Source organism: Nothoprocta perdicaria, unplaced genomic scaffold, assembly GCF_003342845.1.
Source record: "Nothoprocta perdicaria isolate Ctin4 unplaced genomic scaffold, notPer1 scaffold_85, whole genome shotgun sequence".
NCBI lineage: Eukaryota > Metazoa > Chordata > Aves > Tinamiformes > Tinamidae > Nothoprocta > Nothoprocta perdicaria.
The window spans coordinates 2,236,890-2,251,437 of record NW_020456143.1 but is presented as its reverse complement, the minus strand read 5'-3'; positions in this window follow the sequence as shown (position 1 = coordinate 2,251,437).

Here is a 14,548-nt window from a genome sequence, read left to right as displayed (position 1 = left end):
TCTGCTAATTATTTTAGCCTTCTTGGATTAATATAGCAAGTGTTGTCCTTTAGCCAGCTTGAATAGCCTAGTGGTTTTTACAAGCAAATTCACATCTCTGYCCCTAATCTATTTGGCCTTACATATGGAAAGGGAAGCCAAAAAAAGAAAACAATAAAACAGCCCTGTGGTGGTGGTAGTCATACAATGCATGTGTCAAGAGATGTTAGGAGAGACACATTTGTCAAGATAAATTTCACCTCCAAAAATGACAAGAAATGGATGTTGTTTTATTGGTGGACTAAAGAGTCACTTTCATTTTGTTGCTGTTGTTTTTAAAGAAATAAATATAATCTTATATATTTCAAACACCAATGAATGCTAGTCACTTCACTATTGGCTCCTTAGTCAAATCCTAGATTTTCTTTGTTGCAGCCATGTGCTTGTTCCTCTCTGCTGTATAACAACCCTGGTTTTGTAAGTTCATTGGAGCTGGCAGATAACTGAGAGAGCTTGAATTCCAAAGGAGAGTYAAAACTTACTTTATACCCATGACTAATGTCAAATCTGAACTCTATCTAATAGAAATATTGAATAACCTCATGTTAATCTCTTCTCGATGCCAGTTATGACTAGCTATTATAGCTGAGGTCAGATCCCTGATAATATACATATTCTCCTCCCACAGAGTTTTCTTTGGTAAGCAACTATATGGAGGAAGAACTTCACTTCTAGTTTAGGCTGTCCTGGTGCAATGAAATAATAATAAAAAAAAAGTTATACAAAACCTGTCATTTAAAAATCTTTGACTCATGGCTGCAGGAATTCAGGGCTAAATCATTAATTTGGCAAGCATTTGTTCTCTAGATACTTTCATCTCTTTGATTCTGAGATTTTCTTCATCAACTACTCTTTGAAATATAAAAGGAAGGAAAGCTTGTGTATAGCAGAATGCAGAACAAAAATATTAGGTCATTACTTTATATTGTATGAGGAATCCCTCAAAAACCATTCTTAGAAAGAGAACAAGCAGATCCAGCTATGACTTTTTTCTTCCTGAGAGCAGAAAATTGTATGAAGTAAATATTGTTTTTATTGTACAGATGTGCCATAACAAAGAAAAATGCATGTGATATTACATTTTCTCTACTACAAAATGAAAAAAAAAAAAAAAAGTTATAATAAAAAAAGTCTAATCCTTAGCCTGTGTTCTATAATCCTAAAGCAGTGGTAATCAACCTTGATGCGTGACTAAGGCACACATCTGTCTATATGATTTATGACAGAACACAATCACAGAATAAACTCTGCTCTTTTTTTTTTTTTTTTTTTTCCAAGAAATACAGTTCCTTGTAAGAGGATATTTTCCTCTACAATGAAGGATAGCTTTTTTTTTGCTTTCATATTTTCTTTTCCTCTAAGCTTTCTATGAGTTATTGTATATCCATAAGACCTGGTTTCTGTAGTCATTGCCATAAGAATACTTTTCACTCTTTTCTATTCAGAAGCTCAGATCTGTTCTTGATGTCAAAGAGAAACAGTTTCATCTTTTTTTTTTTCTAAATTAGAAATAGACTTCTTCCTTAATAATAAGAATAATTCTGAATCAAACAGCAAATAAATATTTAAATATATACATATATGCATCAGATTAGTGTATATAAATAGAACAAGCTGACTACTTTTCTGTAAATATTTCTTAATCTTGAATGTCACATTTGTAAGGACTAAAGAGTATTTCATCTTTATGATTATTTGATTAAACTTCCAATAAAGGCACCAGCTGCATTCAAGATGTATGGTGAAGCCCACATGGACAATATCACTACTGGAACTGGATGAAGACCATCTAATTAAGCTAACATAGATCACTAAACTCCTATCAGATGATAACTTTGCTTTAATACAGATATGAGCTGTGTTCAAAGCAGTAAGCCCTTAGGAAATATATATTTTTTTTAATCCAATAAGTGTGTATAKAAATAAACAAAACATTGCTAGAGTTAGAACAGAAGGGCTTGAAATGTCTGCGCTAAAGTCAGTGACATGATTTTCACTGACTCTAAGTGGAAATTGGTAAGTAATTTAAAGTACAAGGTTTTCAAATGGCCTGGAGTTTTACTATTTGACTTCATTGCAGATGAAGGTCGTGAATGTGAGTTGAAATGTCTTTTATTGATCATCAGAATATCAGCAACACAGAGAATGACAGAGCATGGAGCAGTGTATTTCACTGAACAAAAAACACACTTAGTTAAGACCCTAAAATAGTTCCTCTTTTCCTTGTTTACACAGTTGTAATGAATCACTTCTGAAGGTACATCTCATCAAGTGAGTTTATGCTACTAGTGCTGGCTAGACCTGCCAGACTAGCTGCTGGGGAACATTACGTTAGAGATTCGCTGTGCAGAGTTTCTGGATCTCTGCCACAGGGAGGAAGCAAAAGTTGCTTATGTATTTGTCATTTTTAATGACCTTTTCGGAAGGAAACTGCAGGTCCTGTGACATCTATCTGCAGGAAAGATGGTTTAATAGAGAGAGGGAAGGTCTTGCATCAGTGAGAACGGAGTAGTCAATTAGTAATTTCCACAGTCATGCCGAAGTTATGTGATGACGTTTATACGTAACGTATTCAGACGGGCCTAGAGCAAGCTTAATGAGAGTAGGAGACATGGGTGATGGATTTATTCRCTGCTTTTGGTATATGTCAAATACCTCATAGCATTACATTATGTTAATCTGCAGTTACATCTGCTTCTGCATCTCTTTCATTCATTCTGGAATCTTTATCACAGGGCGATCTGAAACTCCATAAGTAATTTTGCATATGGAAGAAATATAGTAGCTCCATTTCATGGATTTCTTTCTGGAAGGCATACACTGAAAAACTTCAAAGCAGAGCATCTATCACAACAAATGATTTTTCTATGTGAAAGCATAAAAAAGTTAAAATTTTAGACCTGAGTAAAAGCAGTCAAAGGTAATACTTTAGAAGCTACACTCTACTCTGTTAAAATCTGTAATATGCATTAGCGGAAAGTTTTACTTTTTATTTCCGCTTCAAAATGAAGTATTTGCCAGACTACTGAAATACAGTGAAACTCATATCAAGATGACAAGATGACTCTATTATTCACAACTTTCTCTCCAAATCTCATGAAATTTTCTCTATGGTAAAAACAGCACAAATGGAGATATATTTATATACCAAAGGGATAGTCAAAGACAGTAGTGCATAAATGACAGAAAGCAGAAGTAAAGTCTTTAAAAAATATGGATTGAGCAAAGGATGCCAGATTTTGCAAAGTACTAAAGTGCTCAAGAATAAGGCTGAGTTCCTACTCATGCCAGAATGATTTAATATAAAATATCTTGGAGACTCAGTTTAGTCTCTCTGCTAATACAGGAGATTTTTAATTGAGCCTCACCTCTGCAGTATTCTTGCTTCAAGCAGTTCAGGGACTAAAATTCCTATATTATTTTGGTCACTTTGGAATGGTGCTGGAAAGCATAGTATTTCCCTGCATCAGTCTTGTTTGCTCTCTGAAAAGGAGAGCATATTGCTCCTTAAATTTGGCATCTAGATTCTGGACCTCTGGGCCCCAAAGGTAGCTATCAACAACCTTTTTTTTTTAATACAGCCAGTGAGTAAAACTATTTTTATTTTCTTCGAAGACCACCCATGAGGCTTTCCCCTTCACTTTTCCAAAGCTGTTTCTCATTGGAACTAATGTGTTTGCCCTTATACATACCAGCCAGGAAAGCTTTCATTAATAAGGCCAGCTCTGAAAATGTCTGTGTTCATTTTCACCAACAATTTCAGAGATAGAAAACTGTTTTTCCACCTCTTTCACTGTCAGTGGGATTCCAAAACTTTGCACATACACACAATACTGCTTTGGGGTGTATTTATGACAACTGGAGACAGTGAAACCTGAGTGACAAGAATTGWAAGTACTTTGTCCAAATACAGCAGAGACTTCACCTGTCGCAGTCTAATATTGAAAGGACACATTTTCACAAATGTTCCTTTGGATATCTTTTAGGCCGTAAAAATGATATTTCGGATAACATATGCCATTTCTTCATTAAAAAAACACTATTCTCTTAAAAAATAACACTCTTGCTACAATTACTATGACTGGGATAAAACTTATCTCTGTAGAATGCAAATATATGGTTTACACAACATTTAAATACTTCTTGCATCTTATTTTAATAGCTCGTGTGACAAACTGTTCTAGCATTGAGTAAGGGCTAAACATCTCTTATGATTAGGTAATGCAAATATTGATGTCTAAAGTCAGTAAGAAAGGCTTCATGAAAAAGTATTAACATATATACTGAGCTTTGTATACTTATGGTATTGTGATACAAGTGAAGTGAAACAAAGTTATGTCTTTAAACTTGAGCTCTTGTTCCTAATAGACTGGTTSTATCTGTGAAAAATCTCCTTTCCACTTACTCCTATATGTTGATGCTGCTTTCCTTGGAGTTTCTGCCCATGAAGCAACCCTCTTGTTCAGGAAGAAAATGCAATCTGTCCTTCAAGAGGGTCCTTGAATAGATAACACAAGTTCATGGAGCCTTTTGCCTAACGTTAAGACTTTTTCATCATACATTGCCTATAACTTTTATATATATATATATATATATAAGTTATATATATAACTTTATATATATATATAAAAAGATTGAAGCACTAAAAACTGCTTCATCTGAATTTTCTTCAACTCTTTTCTGGTTCATTAATTAACCTTGTAGCCCAAGCTAATGCTTTGTATGTGGAGTTTTTAAAAGGTTAACTTAAAATAGTAAAGGGTATGTGAAATATCTACTTAATTTAAAAGCTCTCCATACCTGCAAAAACTTATAGCTCAAAATTGTATTTCCAAATCAGACTTGCTAGTGTTTAAGAATTAATCATATCCACAAAAATTCTCCCTCTGTTTCCTCTCTTTTGTCTTGTAAGAAATAATAAAAAAGCAGATTTTCCTATTATATTGTTTGGTTCTTTAATCACAGGACATTTAACAGGGTGGTCTGTTCCTTTCCCTCCTACAGCAGTTGTTGAGGGAACCAGGAGGTATGGTTGGACAAGGCTGCCCATTTTCAAATATCAGAGCCAGCTGGAAAAGGGTCAAAAAGCTCCTATAAAGGAGTGAGAGAGCCCAGCTGTGAGAGGTAGTGGGAGGCATCTTGGCTCCTGAGATTGCCCTGGAGCACTAGGAGCAATGTGCAGGGGAAAAAGTAGTGCAGCTCCTGTGTAGGGGAGAAGTTTGGTTTGGTTTGATGTGTATGTGTGTGTCCATCCATCCATCCATCCATGCATCCRTGTTGGTGAACCTTCACATTCCTATGCTTGAATCAATAAACATGCCCTGGAGGGGAATGCCCAGAAGAGCTGCAAGGATCTTGTCAATCTTTCTTTCTCTGATGAGGTGGAGAAGGTTTTCACTCTACATATGAGACAGAGCTTTAGGTTGAGCTTCATATGCAGAAGAAAGAAATATGTGCACCTGCAATGAGAATTTCAGAAGGGATTAATAAAGTTGGGTGCTTCAACTTTCGATGCTCCTCTTGAGATATCCTAAAGAGGCTACAAAGTCAGCTTAAAAAACAGAAACAAAACCTGAACCTTGAATCATTTACTACTTTTTTTTTTTTTTTTTTTTTTATGTTTTATGTCTTGAAGATAAGTTCTGGAATTCTTCTACATCTCATTTTAAAAATCATAGTCTCTTTAATACACAATGCGAATTGCGAACCTCAGCATGGAGATTGTTCTTCAGTCCAGATGATAAAGCTCTAAAAATACAGCTGTTGTTGCATCTCTGGAAAAGTGTTGATAGAACTTTAACAGAAGCATCACAATAACAATATTTTAATATCACTCTAATTCTACTATGATTAAGAAGAATAWGCCTTCTTCAGCTGTTGTATGTTAAAGGCAATGGTTTAATTATGTGCATCATGAGAAAAARTGCTTTTCAGCTTTAGGATGTTCTACATCTTTAACTAGCATTTTTTTTTAATAAAACATCATACTCCATAGAGGAGTAGCCTAGCAGGATGTTCACAGGGCTGCTGTAGTGATTAATAACCCTCAAAGGAAATCTGAATGCTAAACCTGCTTAATACTCCTAGGATGCTCTTAGTTATCTTTTCAAATAACTTGATTAGGAGTAGATCAAGAAAAATAAAATCAAGAATCCACAGAAATATCTCTTAGGGGTTCTGACTCTGTTTATTTTTAATACAGTTTATATTACTCTCTAGAGACCTAGAGCTGTTAAATTCAGTGGGTTTGCACCAATTTGGGATTTGAAGTGATGAAAATGACATCTGCTTTCCTCACTGGGCTTTGTTCAGTTTTTAACATGCAATAGAGTAAGGTCTGAATTTTGTCCTTAGCCTGAAAAGAAAAAGCACACTAAGAAAAATTGAAGTATGTCCCCAGAGAGCAAATCAGACAGCAGCTATTATATGTGTTAAAAAAGAGAGAAAAAAAATTATGAACACTGTTCCCTGTAGCAGATAGGGTAATTTATTTCATTTTAAAACAGTGACAGTCTAGGTTACGGATGATCAACTCTTGTATTTCTGAGATACTAGAACTTTTTATTTCTAATTACTTTAATTGTTCATGATGGCTTCTTTTTGACAGCTGATGYGGGCAAGTTCTAGCTGCCATTTTGTCTGCAAGTGCTTTAAAACCAGTAAACTTCTTGCCCTGCTTTTCTATAAGAAAAGTGTATTATAATCTCACCTCCACCTTCTTGATGGGAAAATTTACACAATTTCCCCTCACCTCAATTATGTTTACAAGCTCAGAGCACTTCAATGATGCTGTAAATTTTGCTGTATATGATCCATATATGTAAACTTTTTTGTTGTTTTTACTATTTTTTCAGCCAATTTCACATATAACAAGCAAGACGTTGCTTAATTCTACGTGAAAATGTTACATATTCCTTTGCCAAGAAATGTTAGGAATCACGCAAACACACATTAAAACACAAGATATGTCCTCTGAATCTGTAGGATCCCTTAGCATCTGCCATAACAAATATAACAACATTAATCAATGTAGTGTATGTGTTCCAAACAGAAAACTTTAATTTGAGATGTTTAGTGAAGGGAACTGACTGTATATCAACAACAGTTTAGTTCCATTTGTCTTTGGCCTTAGTGGATTGATTTCATACAGAGAAGGTTTAAGAAGTCATAGCTTTTTCTAGCTTCCTCCCTTATCCCTTTGCTCTACAGCAGCATTTGCTCTTTTAGAGCAGAAGGTGAAAGTTAGATGTTCCTGAATACTCTGGTATGAGTTTGGCTTTCTAGTCCACATTTTTTGGCTGATGTTTCCCTTTGTGAATACACACGAATGCGTCTGAGTARACCTATGAGGTAAAGCTGTGTGTAGCTCTTAAGTGAAGATCCCAGGCAAGGGCAACCTGACATCTGTGCTACAGCAGACTGCAAGGAAAGCATCGGATTCCCTGGCATGCTCTCATGCTCGTTATGTTTTTGCCATAGGTTTCTGCATTCACTGCTTCCAACCCGTGCTGTACATTATCCATGCAGTGCYGCCCATCCCCGATCCAGATAAACTCCTGCTGCCGCACATGATTCGCTCCATAGGCTACAGCAAAACCACGGTATAATGTTTCAAAAAGTGAAACTAATTTGGTCCAATGTCTTTTGTCTAGGCTTTACTTTATAAGAGATGTAACTTCATTCCAATAAAGTCAGTGAGTGTGGAATATTATTTCTTTTTCTTATTAAAGATACAATCCTAACAAGCTGCCATTGCAAACCAAGATGACTTCATTTCATTAGAGCAAAAAGGCTGATATTTTATACAAGAGCAATACACTGACTGTGTTTCATCACAAGTCCCCTACCCAAATCTTATTGAATTTAAAATGTTCCTTGTTATATAGTCAAGGCTTTGAACTAATACTGTGGAGACTGGCTTTGTTTTTATTTATTTTTGAAGTAATCTGTTAAGCTTTTGTATTTTATCTGTAATTTAGTTGTATTTTTCAAATGTAAAATTATTTTCCTTTAGGAGTACCGAAAGAGACATCAATCACACTGGATAATATTACTTTGACTGCTAAGCACTTGTAGCTGTGTGAGGTAAGCCCTCTTTTTTACTGTTTAGAAGAAAAAAAATGTGATTTTTTTTCCCCCTGGTTGTTTCTTCGTAAAAAGGAATCTGTTCGATATTATTGTGTTACTTGTGATACTAATACTTCGAAAGTCATGTAGAATGCTAGTTTCCATTAATTTTCTATTAAAGTATCTGTTATAAGCATATGTCGACATATAACTACATATAGACGTGCCTGATTTGATGGGAGACTGATAGACCATGTACCTCAGTGGAGGTATATGTGGAATCCATGGCACATGGAATCCATGGCATATTCTATAGCTTTGGTTCCTCAGATATGTCTTGTCTGTTCATTAAGATGAGATCTGGCAGTTCAAGACTCCCTGCTGCACTTTGCTTCCTTCTGGGGAATTTAGATAACTGGCTTGGCAGTGGGTGCCTCTATCCTGGAAAGCAGGGGAGTTCAAGACTAAATTTCCTACCTTGGGGTCAGAACATGGTCAGGGTATGTGTGGGACGGGGCTACATATACTACAAAGCATTCATGGAGCCACTGTGATTTCTTTTTTTTTTTCCATAATCATTAGCCTTTTTGTTCTGGAACAAGAGGCATTTACAAAGGTTTTCTCTTGCAAGTTCAACTCTCGGTGGAGTATTTGCATGTCTGAGACAGTTTCAGGTGTAAGAGCTCAGACATCACCTCTGCAATTAAAGGGGCACTAATTTTCAAGGTGAAAGCTTCAAATGGGAAAGGAAAACCATAAACCTTTTCAATACTCTCACAAAAGCTGTATGAACCTGGAGATTTGTTATTGAATACACTTGTAATTTTTAATATTCTTTTTTTTTTTCTGTGGGATTTGTAATTGATTGTGGAGTAATTCCTGCTTGTGTGAACCATGAAGTCATTATGGCCACTATTCATGCAGATTCTTTACAGAAAGGTAGGCTTTCAGTAGTAGTTTTGTTTAGATACTCTAAACCATTTTGTGGAGCAGCGTCTTTTCCCTAATTGTGGTGTGCTCACTGAAGAGATGAAATCTAATGCTAGACACTGTGAATACCCATTCAGACCCACATCCTTATAGTGCATGTTCTGGTGAAAGGACTGAAGCACTTGAGCTCTTTTCAAAACTCTTTGCCTTTCTTGATGTGTGCATTAGCTGCTGCATCTGGAGCAAGGTGCACGAGGGTTTCTCATTTTCCTCCGGTTTTCCCCTRGAGTTACAATCACAGCAGGGACAAAGGAGAAGAGCCTCCTCTCTCCTTGGCACAGCCAAGAAAGAGTTATGATAATTTAGCCCTTAGTGCTTAAGCCATGGTCCACTGCTGCCGAAACTAACTGAGCTTGGCAACATTTGAAGGAGCTTGCCGAACTGTGAAAGACACTGACGTGGCTATGATTAAAAAGTATTGAAAAATTATAAGCTACACTGCAAGAAACTCTTATTCAGGTGCATGAAGTCAGAGCAGGTTAATATAAAAGGAATTTTTTTTTTGTAGTAGTAGACACTTGTATGAGACAGGCAAGGACACGCWAAGAGCTTGGGTATGTTCTGTCTTTCCCCTCACTGGATAGGCTAGAATTGGCAGAAGAAAGTTTTCAGTAATAAAAGTGAATCTTCTTATTCATGTTGTTTAGAAGAGATCGTGCATGGKCAGGAGTCCTCGTTATATTTGCTTCTCTGTTTCCCATCCTTTTGAGATGAGTTTTTTTTTTCTGGCCCAGAGAGAACCTGAGCACAAGAGAAGGGCACTAGAGGTTGTGATATATGAACAAGACCAAAAACTTAGGTGACTGAAATTGCATTGATATGATAAACTTGGAGGACGTTCCCGGTTTCCTAAGCACCTGTTCACATATCTTGACTATAACTATTAAAAAGTGAGACAAAAGTTTTGTGTTGTATTCTGTGAAAAGGAAAAGCAGCACCTTAGCAAGTGGCAGACTTCCAAGTTAATTCCATACTTCAGTATGAAATGAATGTCATTTTCAACACTTTGGAACTAGGATTGACCCCAAGTAAAGCACAGATTTTTTTTTGATGCTCAATAATATTTTACTTCCATTTTCATAGCTGTATTCTAGAATATAGATGAAAGCTAAGTATCTGTTTTCTTTTYTTGGCAAACAATGATCTCCTGATTTTTCTAATCTAAATTGCCCTCCAGGGCACTAATAAAACAAGTCATGGCTCACAAAGTAAATTTCCTGTGTACTAATTGAAAACGGTTTCAAATTTATTAGGATTTCCATCATCTTCCCTAGATCTGATACTCGTGTTCACAGTAGTCAACATATCTATTAGTATATTTACCTGAAAGACAAAAGCTGTATTAAGAATAAGTCATCTCAGGTAGGTTAAAAAAAAAAAAAAAAAAAAAAAAAAAAAAGAGTTATATAACAGAAGGTGATTTAGAAAGACTTTTGAAACCAAACACCAATTTTTTTTTCATTAAAAACTTGATATTATTTTACTGCCATATCCTTTACAATATATGCTGCTAGGCACTGGCTGTAATGCATGGTCTCCTAGAATTTGATGGTGGATCTTATTCTGAGAGGACAAAAAAGGCAGAGGAGTGGGGAAATTGATATCTTCTTTCTTTTTTCACTAGCTCTGTCTTTGTCCTGTATGAACTGCAGGAGATGGAAAGCAAAGGGCTGTTGAATTGTTCCCACTTTTTCCTCCTTCAAGCCCCACAACAAAGCTCAAGTGCTGTGAGAACCGTCCCCACAAAACCCACRGAGTCTCCTTGCCACCCTGGGCATCCTCCCTCCAAAATGCTGCACCAGGAGCCAGCAAGGGAGGGAGGGCATTTGCCAGAGTTCCTGACACTATATTTCATAGTGAAGTTTCTCTAGCAAGAGACCACAACCCCTTATACAGCCTGAATTAATAACACGACAAAAGCATTTGGCCTCCATGTGGGTGAGGGCTGGCTGGAAAACGAGAATGCTGGTTTCTGAAAGATTTTGGGGTTTCAGCTTTTGATTTTATTTCTTTCATCATGATAAACTAAAAATGCTGGAGGAAAGAAACAACCCTTCCTTATTTTCATTGTAGAAATGAAGTGAATGCTCTAATATCACCTGTGTGTATTACAGGATTAAAAAGCAAAACAAACCAACAAAAAACAAAATAACACACACAAAAAAGGTAAATATTAGAATAAAATAAGTCTCTTTTAATTACTTCTGATGCAATTATATTGCTTTGTATAAATACTTAAATATTGGGTCAGAACAACTGGCTAGTTGCCGAAATGGAATAAAATTTCCATACACGAGATATAGTTCTGTATCTCAAGGGATATGGGAGACCACAGTTAAAATTGCTTTCCAATCTCTCATACTTTCTTTGGTTCATGATAATCCCTCAAGAAAGGGAGAAAAGCAYTGTTTGTGAAGCAACTCCAAGAATAGATTTCTGTATTTGCTCAATGCATASTCTGTGCCCTTGCAGAAATGCCGGTTTTCTGGTTGCTCTTCCACTTCTGTTGTGGATTGTCTTCATTAAGCCATAACACAAATGGATTCTTGCTATGTTCTCATATTATGCCTAGGTTGAAGTACAGTCWAGGCAAATGTACTCCTTTTGAGATATCCTTTGGGATAATCTATTTTTCACATAAAGCTGGAAATTTTTCACATAAAAATATGCCTGAAAATTCTAAGTTTTCATTAGGGAAAAAAATAAAAAACAAAAAGGTGATAAAAAGGGAGGGAATAAAATGTGATAAAAAGGGAGGGGATAAAAGGGGATAAAAAGGGATGAAAAGGGAGGTGATTCTGCCCCTCTACTCAGCTCTCGTGAGGCRACACCTGGAATACTGTGTGCAGTTCTGGGCTCCCCAGTATAAGAGGGATGTGAAGCTCCTAGAGAGGGTCCAGCAGAGAGCAACTAAGATGATTAAGGGTGTGGAACATCTCTTGTATGAGGAGAAACTGAGTGAATTGGGCCTGTTTTCTCTGGAGAAGAGAAGGCTGAGARGGGATATGATTAACATGTATAAGTTAAGGAAGGGAGAATGCAGGGAAGAAGGGGACAAGCTCTTCTCATTGGTGGCCAGCGATAGGATGAGGGGAAATGGGTCCTAAGCCGAAACACAGGAAGTTCCATCTCCAGGCGAGGAGGAACTTCTTTACTGTGAGGGTGACAGAGYAGTGGAACAGGCTGCCCAGGGAGGTTGTGGAGTCTCCTTCTCTGGAGGTCTTCAAAACCCGCCTGGATGCCGCCCTGTGCCACATGCTSTAGGTGTGCCTGCTTGAGCAGGAAGGTTGGACTAGAGGATCTCTAGAGGTCCCTTCCAACCTTGAATATTCTGTGATTTTATGATTCTGTGAAAAAGCTATGTTTTGATGAATCATATTTGTTCAGTAGAAATCTACTTTGCTGGAGAAGTCTCAAGCAGCTGTAATACAGCTGGCCTTTGCTCCCTGTATGTCCCCTGAAGGCTGCAGTGGACAAAAGCAAACCACAGACTTTGGGTTCCAACACCTGGGTTTTTTCTGTATGTGCCATGGTGCGTTTGACCCCCACCTGCTTTCCAAAGCAAAACAAGAAGCAGTTGTTAAAGTCTAGAAGACTGATTTAATTTAGGTCCAATTCCATCCTCACCACTCCCTCCTAAAAAAAAAAAAAAAAAAAAAAAAAAAGTGGCTTGGTCTCCTGTCTGTTTACAGAGGTATATTCTCAGTGAGTATACCTAGGGGGACCATATTAATATCTGCTAGCTATTTTATCCAGCCACAGTTTCTCTGTCAAGACTCATGTTCATGGCAAAGACAGCAGAAGACCAGATGAGCAGCAGTTGCAATGCTATAAACTAATTCCCAGATGTAGAAAAGACTAGTTGTAATGTCTGTATTGTACATGTGGAAATTAAGTCTAAACATACTGCAGTCCCCATACGCTTGTGAGCCTGTTAAAATGTCAGTCATGACAGCAGCATGGCAGATACTGTGTTTCTCCTGTTCTCCTGTATTCATATATATTTTCTGGTATATTCATGATCGCTTGTGGAGAAAAGAAATATAAAAAGAAAATGAAAAATGAAATAGATGTTCCTTTATTATGTGCTTCCTGCTATGCTTAGTACAATAGTAAGATAACTTTAAAACATAGTCATTGAACTCAAGAATTTCTAGTTCCTTTTAAACTGTTCTAAGCAGTAGTTGAACTTTTTCAGTCTTACATACTAGCATTGTCATATAAGAATGGTCACTGCAGCTGATAATTTCTCATTTTACTAATGTTAGAACATAAAATACATGTTTTATTCAGAAAAATAATCCTTTCTTTTGGCAGGATTGTGTTCCAGAAAGGTAGAATACAGAATCATGAGATGATTAGAGAATGTATCAATGGTCAGTGTTTAATGGGAAAAATCCTGACACATATTCTGTGGACTCTCCCAGATACAAGTACAATTTTGAAGTAATGGAAAACTCTTTTCAATTGGAATGAATAATTTATACGAAGAAATGAGAAATGGGTCTGAATTTCAGTTCAGTTTCAGTGGTTGATCACCAGCACCACAGTGTGAAAACATTTCAAAGTTCGTGTAGATTGTGTCTGCTATGGCATAGAGTACAAGCCATATGTAGTGATTGAAGAGTGTGAAGTTTGGAGGGCTTTTTTTTTTTTTATGTTAAAAAGCCAGATCATTAAAACAAGATTCTCTAACTGAGGTGGTTACACATACATCTGGGAAGGTAGTGTTCTCAGTTCTTTTCAAATGTTCACAGCTTCCTCATTATCCTTTATTCTAAGGAAAAGGAAGGGAAGGGAAGGCAAATGACAATTTTTCTTACATTGGAAAGTCAATGACTAACATTTCTAAGGTTTCTCCCATTTCTGTTGCAAATTTTGATGTTTCATATCGTGGCTATAAAGTGCTCTAGGAACTGCCTGCAAGTCCTCACATGTGTGCATCCAGAATAGTTACTTACTCATATAGAGAATTTGRTAAGCCAACCAAAATGGGTATAAATGAAAAACAGCAAGAAAAACRCTATGTTAACATAATGTGGGGAATGATTTACCATGGTTAATGAGCAACAAATTTTGAGAAATCAGTTCCTAGATTTAGCAGATTAAGTGAGGCTCAAGACCTGAAGCTGCCTGTATTATTAATAATAATAATACTTAGAAAGGATGTAATGAAATGGACAGGGCAAGTGCAGTCACTGATTTCTCTCTCCTCTGAGAGGATCTGTTTAACACTAGTTTTCAAATGAGTATTTGCAAAAGCAGCCCCAATCTTTCTCTATAATTTTTCCTATCACAAATTTCATTGCTCAACTCCTTATGAGCAGAGTGAGGGAGATACTTCGGCGTCCCCTTATTTCTGTCTTCTTTCATTCTATTTTATTTTTTTTTCATCTTGCAGCTGAACTTCACTACATTCTACTTTTCTGTTTGGTTAGGTTACAAACCTGGG